General features: G+C 44.5%; 1 protein-coding gene across 5 annotated transcripts in view; it reads left to right on the top strand.

The window, feature by feature from the left end:
- raraa (retinoic acid receptor, alpha a) overlaps nucleotides 1-12,850 on the top strand; it is a 146,945-nt gene that overhangs the window by 23,602 nt on the left and 110,493 nt on the right. Inside the window, exon 1 of one of the 5 annotated variants that reach the window (XM_062443242.1) lies at nucleotides 5,123-5,213. The exons of the other annotated variants lie outside the window; for them this stretch is intronic. The gene's annotated coding sequence lies outside the window, so the exon portion shown is untranslated. Of the gene's footprint in view, nucleotides 1-5,122; nucleotides 5,214-12,850 lie in introns of those variants that run through there. 5 annotated transcript variants of the gene reach the window in all.

Here is a 12,850-nt window from a genome sequence, read left to right as displayed (position 1 = left end):
TCACATCCTGTGGCTCACGGTGTGGATAGTGTGTGTGGTGCGTGTATGTGTGTAAAAACAGTGCTTGCTTATATTTAAGGAAAGGAACCTGTGTCTTCATGCTTGCGTTTTCGTATATACATTGTGATGGGTGTTTGGAATGTGAGTCTCCATAACTTTTAGGCAACCTTCTTGTACATTAATGCAGCCGGAGACCTTCGGCGAAATTGCCCTGTTGCACCATGAAGTGAAGGCCTTCCTCTCGTTAAACCATGAACCATGCAGGCCTCCATGTCTAAAACCTTGCAGCATAAAGACATAAACACCCAACATAAAAAGACTCACTCAACCACTCTGCAGTCTCCCACAAGACAGACAAGACAGAAAAAGAAGAAAAGAGTCCCTCGCTTCCCATGTCGGAAAAAAAAGCCTGATTAATCAGTCAAGCCACATGAAAACTTTGCTTGTTATTGTTGCTGCTTGATTTATTAAAGGCCTGGATCTGGGTCAAGCACCCCCCCCCTCCTCTCCGTCTTTCCTCTCTTCGTTCTTTTTTACCCTCTCTGCCTTTTTTCTCCACCTAAATAAGGGCCCACCCCCCACGTCTCTTCCCTTTGTCTCTCATCTGGTTTTCTGTTTTTGTTAAAGGACAGTTGATTAATGGTGCCACAGACAAAGCCTGCAGTCTGCTCTCAGCCCAGGCTCAGATAGGGCTCCGCTCTAGGTAAACCAAAACACATGTGCTCTGGACAGCCATTGGGAACCCCTCAGGAAAGAGAATGAGAAAGAGAGAAGAAATTAACGACGGTAGTCGCTGATGTATTATATACATTGATATAGGGTCCTTCCTGCACTGGAAAATGTGCAGAATAGGAGAAAGAGGAAGGATGGAGGAGTTGTATATAATATGTACAGAGCTGGGCAGACATGCTCAGGGTGTGGGCGTTTATATTGCCTGTGGTGACCTAAAATTTAGTCCTCTATGTGTTTTAATATAACGTTTTCATTCTGGTCCATGCTCATTTTGCCCCCCCCAGTGTGAAATTGCACATATTTACTGATTTTAAAGCAGAATGTTAGAGACACCTGAGTATTGTTGTTTGCCTGCAGGCTCCACAGGAATGAGTCTTGTGCCATTGAGATTATTGTCGGAGAAAATTGCCTTATTGAATGATAAAGGAGCATATTATCTCTGTGACTACACTGAGAGCTTTGTTGTCTTCATAATGGTAGGGCTTGACACTCATGTCATATTTATCCACTACACACTTGTGTGTGCATTTATTTATGTTTTTTATGCAGCCTTGACATAGTCTAATTGGCTGTGCTTGCTGCCCAAGGTAAACATGTCTTCTCAGAAATGATTACCCAGAAGGTATATTGGCTAATAACAATTATGTGCTCAGTTATGCTATATGGCATTAACCTACTGAACCATTAAACTCTGTTTCAATCCAGATTCAAAGCCCTTAATGTAACAACAAGCACATACAGACAGAATGTTGAATGTATTGTTTGTACAGAGATGAAGTGGTGAGTGGTGACCTGTCCTTTATAATGTGTCTTTGCTCTTAATGTGGACACTGTGTGTAGACATGATGATAGTGTATAACTCTGTACATTCACCATAGACTGTAAGAAAATAATGGTTGTAGCCACCATGACGTCAACCACTGGTTTGTGGACTCCTGTTTTGAAGCCTTGAGTTTGGCATTTTGACTGTCGCCCACACAGACTTTTGGAGCCAGAAGTGACCATATTTGGATAAGAGTGTGGAGCTGATCCTAACGCTAGCTGCTAGCTCTGGTAGCACGGTGCATTTACAGTCTATAGGTAACTACAGTATGATATTGCCAATGATAATTTTCGCTAGTGAAAAACTTAAAAACATTAAAATAAAGTGTAAGTGTGAGTGAAAAACTGAACATCCGACTCCTTAGATTGTCTTTGAGTGCAACTTCTTGAACAAGTATTTTTTGCAACCAAAATGTTAACTTTATTAAGCTGAAAACAAACTGAAATAGCAACGGCTACAGCTGTACTGATATCTCTGTGAATCTGGGGTTACGCCATGATTACGTTACCTAACCAACATTGTCGCCATAATTCACAACAGAAGTAGGATAATTTTCTCATAGACTTTCATACAATTTTGTATGACTTTTTTTTTGGAGCCAGTTTAGTCACCCTGTTGGCCATTAGAGAGAGTGCAGGTTTTAGTGACTTTCGCATTGGCTTCACTTTTAGGCATTTTAGCATTTATAACATGCCAGTGTTATTTATAACATGCCAATTATGTCTTCAAATTGTTTGTTTTGTTCAACTAACTTGACAACCCATAGAGGTTTTCAGTTTACAATGAAATAAAACCGATACTACCAGGAAACAAGATTCAATTGTGAAGGTGGAACTAGAGAATTTGATATTTATAGTTAAATGATTGACGTTATTTCCTTTGTCAATCAACACCAGATGAGCATCAGTATCATTGTTTGCTCTTTAAATTGAATGGGAATGTCCCTTCTCCCTCTCAACCTGCATATTCATAGTGTTAAACTAACAGTGCCACCACCCAACCTGCACTTTATGGGCCAAACTAAGCAGGGATTGAGTGTTTGTTGGGAGGCAGAGCGCCAGGAGGAGACTAGCTGGTCAGCAGGGTCACATCCAACAGAAACACCACCGGCAGTTTGTGAAATCTTGCACACCCAGAGGAAGGACGCAGCTCTCCTGACGAGTCATCCACTGACTCTCACCCAGACAATATGTGCCTGCCAGCTTCCTGTCTTTACCCAGCTCACCCACTTGATGATCCCAATGCCTTCCTCTGGTTCTATGAGAGATTAGCAGTGGCATGTGGACAGCTGAAAGATGAAGCAGGCAGAGAGCAGCCAAGCAGTGATTGTAGCCCTCAAGCTACAATGCAGAGCCAGCAGAAACCCATTCTCAATCTCCTCTGTCTCATTGTTGGTGTGGACTCTTACCAGAGAGGTGCCCGTTAGACTGATGACCCATACACTTTCAGTACAGCTATCCTGCAGGAATGGTCAAATAGTTTCTGTGCAATGCCTCTCTTCTGATTAGGCATAGTTGTTCTGTGTCCTATCGTTCAAATCCCAGAATGTTTGACATAGATTGGCATGATTTCAAAGGCTGATGAGAAAATGCACAGGGGACTGTTCACAATAGGCAGGGTGATTGGGATTCGCTGTGAACTGGGACTGAGGTGGGTGCGTTCCTCTTAAAATAAAGGGGGCTGCATTGCCTGGAGGCCTCAAGCAGTCCAGGAGCAGTTTTTCCAATTCTGCACATGAGGAGTGGAATGAACTGCAGCGATTGCTTATATTTCCTTCTCTGTGCCATACTGACAGAAGGAAAAAATGTGTCCCACGCCCCAGCTCCATATGCAATAAACTTGTGGTCAAAAAATCAGCTGTGTGTAGAAACCAAATGAATCAAAATGCATTTGAGTGTGCAAAACATGTTTGCCCCTTTATGTCTTGTTCTGCTTTATGTGGTCATCACCCCATTGAAGTACTCCATGTGTTTTATGTCTCCATTAAATGCAAGACTGACATTGTCATTGAGCAGTACGCGGGACAAAGGACAGACAGAAGTGTGCGGTGAATCCAACATTCAGCACACAGCCCCGCAGTCTTTTCCTCAGTAACTCCAGCCATGTTCATGCTACTGGTATATGTGACATGTCACTTGTTGACATGCTAACCTGCTGTTGGGCCTAAACACTGTAGTCCAAACATGCATGGTTGTCTGCTCTGATGAGCACGGAGTCAAGTGGCTCATCTTCACTTTATTAGACTCAGCGCCTGTTAATAATTCATGCCCCGCTTTCCCCAGAAGCAAAACCAAAGTCTCAGCTGCGCCTGTCTGCCCGTATTCATTGTCAGTGGACATTTAAGCCTTTTTTCATTTTGGACTATGAGTTATTTACTCACTTATCCCCCCACCATCACCAACCCCCACCCTGCAATGTGCACCTGCCTGGATGAGCAGATGATGCTATCATTACACTCCTCCTTTACTGTTACTCAAAGTTGATGTGTACCTAGTACCCAGTGTACTCTTTCTCTCTCCATCTATCTCCAGGGAGTGCCTGTTCTCTTTATTTTATTTTTTCTTCATGCTCATCATCTCTCGTTGCACTACGGTGTCAGATTTAGTTATGTATGCACCCCATGTCTTTGATCCCCCCTGCACTCCTGTGTTATGTACATTGCGTAACCACCTGCTGCTAAGCCTAGAGGTGTACCTCAACTCTCTCTCTTTCTCTCTCTCATCATTCTTCTTTTTCTGCACCCCCAAGCCCCCACCCTCCCCTTTCCTGATCTTCCTCTTCCTTCTTTGCCAGCAATCCAGGTCATCACTCCTTTCTTCCAATCCCAAACCTTGAAAGTTGGAGTAGTTGGTCTCCTTGCTGCTTGTAGTTCTTTCCTCCATATTTGTCTTTTTCTACTCCATTCTTGCTATCATTCCACTCCTTTATTTCCCTATCCTTTTCTCCTCCTCTACTCATCTGCCTCTCCTTGCCTCTGCTCTCCTCTCTCCCAGTAGTCTCATTAGACACGAAGGAGGCTGTCTGGTGTGTGTGTATGTGTGTGTGTTCTCTCAGGCAAAGTCTCACTTGACTGAGCATGCCACTTGCACTAGCGGGGGCCTGGGCTCCATTATTACCGCAAAGCTGTCACAAACAGTATATAAAGTAGCCTCCTGTTGCTGAGGTGTGGGGTGAACACAGGGCAGTCTCTTAACAACAGCAGCTACCACTGTTCTCCATATCCTTACTTTACAGTGAAGCTGTAGAAACCAACGTACATCTACACAGATGTATAGAAAATATAATCAGAAATGTCAGAAAAATATGCACGTGGATGACATGGGTACAATTGTGTCAGCACATGCTGCTCCTGTCCTGACACCCCAAACAAAATACCAAACACATCTGTCTCTTCTCTATAATGACACCCCACCTATGTGGTCCAACCTGTGGGATGTCTGATACCCCTCTGTCTTCCTTTCTACTGAGTGAGTGAGTGATCGTGTGTGTGTGTGTGTGTGTGTGTGTGTGTGTGTGTGTGTGTGTGTGTGTGTGTGTGTGTGTGTGTGTGAGTGTGAGTGTGCTCACCACTGTTTTGCTAGTGTCCAGTTACAGGGATGGGGCTGTGTGCAGGAATGGGCCCCCTCTGCTGCCTCACTGTCAGGCCTGACCCCGACAGGTCAGCGTCCATTACCACATGAAACCTAAATGTCAAGCATGGCCCCCCTGCTATAGCCATTTGTCTTTCTCTGTGGGTCAGTCGGCCCGGACACACACACACACACACACACACACACACACACACACACACACACACACACACACACACACACACACACACACTGCCAGACGTGCACAAACATCCTCCGCAATAACGAAATGTCCATTATCTTAATGATTAGAGGATCTATGGATGTATTTGAATATGCACTCAGCATGTTGCATTTAAGGATTAATGAACAGCAACAGGGGATCCGTCTGTCGATATTAATTTCATCCAACAAGTTTGACACTATCCGTGCTACTGATTGACTGGACCCAGCTGTTAGCCAACAGTTGTGTAGCTTTAGCTTATCTGTGAGTGGATTGACTAACCCTTGTTGTTGATTATGACCACAAAGTCATTAGATGGACACAGAAAGAGTCATACTGTAGATGCGGTGCTCTTGTTCACTTTGAAAAAGGCACTTTCAAAAAGTGCCTCAGTTTTTTTTCTTCTGTCTACTGACAGTTAAACGCAATTTGTCCTTGTGATGCATTAAAGAGAAAAAAGACAACCTTTACATTCCTCTCCAGCTTTCAACAATCTCTTTTGTCTGTTGACCTTTATGATCACATCATGAGAACGATCCCTGAAGTTTCACCTATTTAAACATTTACCCTGTTTGAAGTTTTCTTTTTAAACCTTTATTTATTCATTGAAGTTTCACTAAGAGGAAGCCTCTCTTTTGCAGGAACGCCCTGATCACATTCACAAATGGTCGCATATTCATACCTTTAAGCTTCCCAGAACAACCACAGTCTGATTGGCCAGCCACTGAGCAACTCCAATGGAAAGACCTTGCTCAAGGGCACCTCAGTGGCGGTAATAAGAGAGGACGCGGTTGCCTTTGAGACGATAAAGCATAAATAAGTACTCGTCGCTCCTCTCTCCACCAGCATTTTCCCTCCTGTGTTAAACAACCTGAACTGCTATACAGTGATGAGCCCCAGCAGCCATTATCAGAAAGCATACCGGCCAACTCCATCACTTGTTCCCCACATTACTGAGCAACAACCATCCATTTTAATAGATAAAGGACAGAGGGGACCATGCATCTGCGAGTGTGTGTTATGAAAGCTACACGCATACACATACACATATATAAACACACAACTTGTTTACAGGAAGCTGTCAGCCATGTGTCCTTATGATAAATAAACAGGGAAGCGTCTCCTTTTTAATGATGGCATATACGGGCCTGAGCGCCGAATATTGACGGAAAGATTGAAAGCATTCTCAAGGGCCTTTCCAACATGACACATGGCTCTCACTCTGTATTTTTTCTCTCCTGCCCTTCATTTTTACCACCCCCCCCTCACCCCCACCACATCCCAACACATCCCACCACCATCTCCCACCCCCCTCAGCTCTCGTTTTATTTATCTTAGACAGTGGCTTGTGCAGGGGTTTGTAGACACGAGAGATGCCACAAACACATTTATCAAAGGGGGAGGCTGCCAATAGGGAAAACATGCGTAACAATGAATGAAAATAATGCGATAATAAAAACGGAGGGAATCGCATAATAATGAGAAAAGAAAAGAATGAGAACCGAGTACCTTGGGGATAGCAGAGGGGCCTCCAATAGGAAACAGGTTGTTCTGGAGTTTTCACAAACCTGAAGCTCCACCTGCATTAACAGTCTGCCCGCGTGGTGCAGAAGGTGCTGTATACTCCTCGCTTTGGTAGAATGTTTCATTGTCTATGCTTTCTCCATCTCTCTGTCTCTCTCCGCACAGTGGTGAGTGGTGAGTGTACTCAGACACTGGAAAGCTTAACCAAGTGTTGTTTCAGTGTTAGTCAACCGTTTGATGTCAGCTTCAATTGTTGTTCATAGGCCTCCCTGGGCCCAGCTCACAAGCAGCATTTATTAATCTGCAGATTCAGGTTCACAGCTGAGGGACTGCTACCAGCAGGCCCCCCCCCCCCACACCAACCCACCCCATATGCTTCTTTTTTTTGTGGTTTAACACTATATGCTGCGGCTGCCCCTCCTCCCCCTTTTATTGGACTATTAGCAATTGACCTACTTTATGAGTCTAAACTTAGCTGCGCTGTACCCAAGGCAAAGGAGTGAGTTGATGGTTTTCTGGTGGTGGTGGTGGTGTGTGTGTGTGTGTGTGTGTGTGTGTGTGGGGGGGGGGGGGGGGGGGGGGGGGGGGGGGGGGGTCAGAGAGTTACAGTATCAATGCTTCACAAAGACACAGGGTTAATTGATGCTTGCTTGTGTCACTGTGCTGATTGCTTGCTTTTTTGCCTTGTTAACTTTTTTTAAGCTGCTGTTTAACCCCTTTATCTGATTACTTTTATGTATGTAGGGTTAGTGAGTATTTTTTGTGAGTGAGTGTGTGTGTGTGTGTGTGTGTGAGTACTAGTTGCCTCACAAAGATGAAGAGCTCTCTCTTTACCTAAGGGGGATAGGGTTTGACAGTACTGTAGCACCCCCCTCACCCCCCCACCCTTCTATCAAACCCTGCCGCCCTCCTCACCCACCATCCCCCCACTGCTGATAAATGTGTTTTTCTTAAAGGAAGGAGGAGGTTGGTTGAGAGGAGTCTCTTTTAATGTAGCTTTTTTTTCTGTGTGTGTGTGTGCGCGTGCGTGCGTGCGTGCGTCTTGCTAATGCAGTGCAGGGCCGTGCAGCAGGGCTTCAGGCAGGCAGACTCGGAGGCAGGCCCGCAACCTCGACCCCAGCATCATTTGTTTGGACGAGGGCCGTCAGCGCCTGTCGCGCGGCCCATGATGAAGTGTCAGTCGGTAATTGTCCCCGCGAAGCATCCACATCTCAGGGGGTGATGGAGGGAGGGAGGGGGGGAGGATGGGGGAGGCAGGGAGCTGACAGAGAGAGAAATGACACCCTGGGTTCCTCCTATTCTCTCTCTCTCTTTCTCCCTCCCTTTTTCTCTCTTTCCCCCCCTTTCTCTTGGTTTTTCTCTCCAGTCTTCCTGCAGCTGCACCTCTGGCTCAGAGCAGGAGCCTCAGCTTTGGCCCAGTGGCAAAAAAATGTGTGTTTGTGTCTCTCGTGTGTGTGTGTGTGTGTGTGTGTGTGTGTGTGTGTGTATAAAGTTGCTCAGAGTAGTCTTTCTCTGGCTCTGTGGATGCACATTATCAACAAACAGCATGTTTAAACCTTGCATATTGTCCTTTTTTTTATTATCCATCAACTACTCTTCCTCCTCCTCCTCCTCATTCATTCTTCCATTATTTCTTTCTTCTATTCCCCACATACCAATTTTCTCTTGAGCCTTGTACTAAAATGGGCTGCTTATTTTGAAAAATAATTCTCTTGAAACCTTTTTGGTCCAAACAGCAGCTGCCACTTCTTGCCTCATCTTCCTGAAAATACATATATATATATTATTTTTTTTAGCCCCAGTCGTTTTGGTGATTAGATTTAGTGTAGGGCTTATATTGATCGAGCGATGTCTCTATGTAATGAAAAGCTTTTACAGGTCGCACGGCAGCTATTTATAGTGCGATCCATAATGCGTTGCCGTACGAGGGAGGCCCTAATGCACATCGCCCAGGCTCCTGTGTATAAATCGCCAGCAGAAGTATGAAGTCAGAGCCAAATCTAAGTAGCTCCATGATGGAGGAGCAGGGGGGTTGAAATGAAAGATAAGAGAGGAGAAAAGAGACTTGGAGTAGAATCAAAGATTAAAGAACAGACAAAGGATCATGTGAAAGAGGAAAGGAAGAGAGAGAGGGAAAATATGAAAAACAGCAAGGTGGAGAGAGGATCCAACATGGAGAGGACAAATAGAAGATGAATACTGGAAGGTGGGGAGGGCAGGAAATGGAGATGTGGCAAGCATATGAAGGAAACTACCATGAGATATCAGCCCTTCATTTTCAAGGTTCCTCATTCCTCCGTAAGACCCCCACCCCCAAATCACCACCTTTACAATGATGGCATGAAAACTGTAATGCATGCTAGCGATAAGCTTCCTTTATAGACACAGGAGAGGTGAGGAAGGAAGAATGGATATAAAAACAAAGCATGTGTCCAAAGAATGATGGGAAGGAAAAAAGAGGCAACAATGAAATATGGGGGAAGAAAACATGTAAAATAACCAGAACCAGAAGATGGAGTCTCCATTATTTTGGCATGCGGCCCTCAATGACACCCTAAGGACTGCAGGTGAATTAGGTGGGAGCAGATGGGAGGCCTCCACGTCCATGTCCCATTGCCTGCCTGTCTGTCTGTCTGTGTGTGTGTGTGTTTTTTGGCTGCAGGTGGAACCCAGCCTGCCACTCCTGCTGTCAAAATGAGGACCCCCCCCTCCTCCTCTCTCTCTCCCTCTCCCTCTCCATATATATATAATGGGACACTGGCCTGGGGTGCTGAACCAGCTCCCACTGGAGCGACACACAAACACACAGACACACACGCACATACACACACACACAGCATGAAAACACTCCGATCATACATTACACACACACTCCTGGATGCCCTTGCACATGGTGTGATACGCACACACCCTCAGAAAGGGAGAAGCGAAGGAAACCACAGCCCCCCAAATTATGCCCCAGTCTGTTAGATGATGAATCTGCTTGGTGATTAGTTAGTTGAGGAGGGAGGCGCACTGCTTAGGCCCTTTAATGGGCCATAATTTGGAAGATAACTGTATTGTCCTATCTCTCTTGACATTTAAATCTAATCAGACCCTGCTGGTTAGCACTGTGGTCCAAGACGCGGGAGCCTGGGAGGGATGAAAGGCAGCTAGCGGAGAGGAATAGCCCCATAGTGGGTTATTCATCCCTGTGGGCCCAGGCCAAGCAATTAAAGGCAAAGCCCAGGCAAACAAATTTTTTCTGCATTTAAATTTTTTTTGATTCTGTTTAACTGACAGTCAGTTTACAGGGCTGTTGTAAATCCAGTAAGATAATAACACAACAGATATATCCCTTCTCAATCCTTTCCTCCCCCCTTCCCCTTCCATACACACAAACATCACCAGGGAGCCACTCCAAGGCCTCTTCTCCACTCCTGATTAGCACAGATGAGATGCTCAGTTTGATTAACACTTCTCTTTCATCCTCTTCATTAGCAGAGGAAAGCTACCACAGCAGCCGCGGCCCATGAAAAGAGGGCATGAATTAGAATCCACTTATTCCATAGACTGCCACTAATTCCACACAATGGCAGTTAATAGTGGGGAGTAATAGGAAAAGGGTGTTTCTAATTGTTTCTTTGGATGGTGCAGTGTGCACCGCCGCCACAGCTGTTTCCGCACAGTGAAACAGGCCCGCTCAAATAGCCTGAACAAAGGCCAAGAGCCGGCGTTGGAGGGCCCGCGCGACTCTGTTCGATAGAGCTCACGAGTAATAAATGCGTGTAGACGAGCCAATTTCCTCTGGCGAAGCATCCTGCGGAGTGCAGGAGTTGGGCCCCAGTCAATGAGAACCACCTGGTGCTGAGGGAAGTGATTAGGGTTGGCACCACAGTGAGCGAAGAGCTGTTTTGTTAAGGAGGATTGAGATGCGGGAAAAGTGGGGGGTTGGTTGGGGTCACCCGAGTTTTGCTTGTTGGAGAAATATTGACGTTGGGTTTTTGTCGGAGTAAGATCTGAGGCATGATGTTGTTTAGTTGGTGCTCAATTAAAGGGAATTATTTTGGTTGCAGCATGTGTTTTGCGTTTTGACGCTGCTGCTGATTGCCTGTTCAGTCGGAGTGTGGGACATGCCACAACAGTGGGATTGTGGGTTCAGCTCCCACACAGACTACACACATACCAACTTAGAAGTCAAAATAGTTCAGAGAGTGGCTAACCATGGAGAGGAGCAACACTTTGTCTACATTGATAGGAATTTTGTTGCAACCACAAAAATCTGTCTGTAAATGTGAAGAGAATGGTGATAATAAGTACGGGAGGTACAGAGGTTCAGTTGCACCAGGGCCACCCATGCTACTAACAGACTTCGAATAAAAGCCCCATCAAACTGTATTAAGTGTGCTTTGACATTGAATACAAACAGTCATTACAATAGTCATCTTTTATGTATTAGTGTATGTAAGCTTGGCCTGGCAAGGTGATCCCAAACCTTTTTCATGTCAAGGACTTTAGAAGAGGCCAAAAACCCAGCTGTGCTGACTGTTATTACTGTAGTTCCAGATTCTTTAAAAACAGCAAATTTGATCGATTTATCTTAAATTGAAGGATGATTCCTGTTTATCATAACTTATTTTCATACTTTTGGCCATCAGTTATGGTAACATTGTACTCCCCGAGGTAAGATGTAGCAACACGCTTAGGCAGAGCTAGCCATGGAAAGAAACGAGCAGTCAAAGAACCAGACAGGTTGTAAAGACGCTAACAGATTAGCCAGATTAGCTAAACTACTAATTTTGGAGGTAAAACTGACTGACTTAGCATGTGGGCTGCAACTATTGATTATTTTCTTTATTACTCTATTAATGATTTCATCTGCGAAATGTTAAAAAATAGTGAAGAAATGTTCTTCAGTCTTTAATTTGCTTGTTTTGTCTGACTAACAAAAAACAAAAGATATTTAATTTAGTGTCATATATGATGAAGAAATATAACAAAACATCACATTTGAGAGGCATGAAGCTAGAAACCTTGTTCCGATAAATTTTCTTTCAATCGATTAATGAACTAATTGTTACAGCATTTGTAGCAATCTCTCATTAAACTGTGTCCTAACTGTGTGCTTTATAACAGGTTTTGTAGTAGTTTGTTTAAACTATTGTATTGTTGTCTGACTGCTTGTTTCTCTTGCTTTGTCTGACTTCTCTCGAGTGATGTGGCCACATTCCCAGATCTCAGTAAGGAACTTGGTGTGCATATGCTGTTATTACTACACACGGTAATGACGATGAAAACCAATAAGATCCACCAAACCCAAATCCTCCTTCCTATTAAATAAAACATAATCACAGTGCCCCTCATTTTCCTAGAGACAACCCCCCAGAGCTCAACCTCTGAGCCGCTGCAACATTAATCTGAAAGCTCATTCACTTTGATGTTTCTTTTAATTTATTTGACCTTTTAATTTATCCCGGCATGTCAGATCCTCCTCTACTACATAGTGCTCACCTTGCGTGTGTGTGTGTGTGTGTGTGTGTGTGTGTGTGTGTGTGTGTTGTGGTCAAAAGGTTCAGTGTTGAAAAGTGTGTGCGTGCCTGCTTTCACAGAGAGGTTATCACGGTTGAGTGAATGTTGGCTCGAGGACAGTAGCGCTGATCACATTTGATGATGGAAATACATACCACAGAGGATTGTGTGTGTGTGTGTGTGTGTGTGTGTGTGTTTAGGCGTTTGTGTATATGTGTGTATGTGTATATGAGCAATGGCAGAGAGATCAAGGAGGTCATGCCTCTGGCTTGCACAAACCTCTCTTCCACTGTATGTTTGTTTTCTGCTGAATCTATCTATCTTATTCTCTCTTTTTTTCCATTTTAACCAATCCACCTGCTCACCTCTGATCATTTCCTATTCAATACCTTTAGATCAATGCATTCTCCATCATTGTCCATTTCTTCCTTGTGCTCCACACTCACTGTACTGGACTGCTCCCGGGGCTTG

The sequence above is a fragment of the Scomber scombrus genome, chromosome 21 (assembly GCF_963691925.1).
Source record: "Scomber scombrus chromosome 21, fScoSco1.1, whole genome shotgun sequence".
Taxonomy (NCBI): domain Eukaryota; kingdom Metazoa; phylum Chordata; class Actinopteri; order Scombriformes; family Scombridae; genus Scomber; species Scomber scombrus.
Note: the sequence above shows the minus strand (reverse complement) of the source record. Positions and strands in the feature narration are given on the sequence as shown.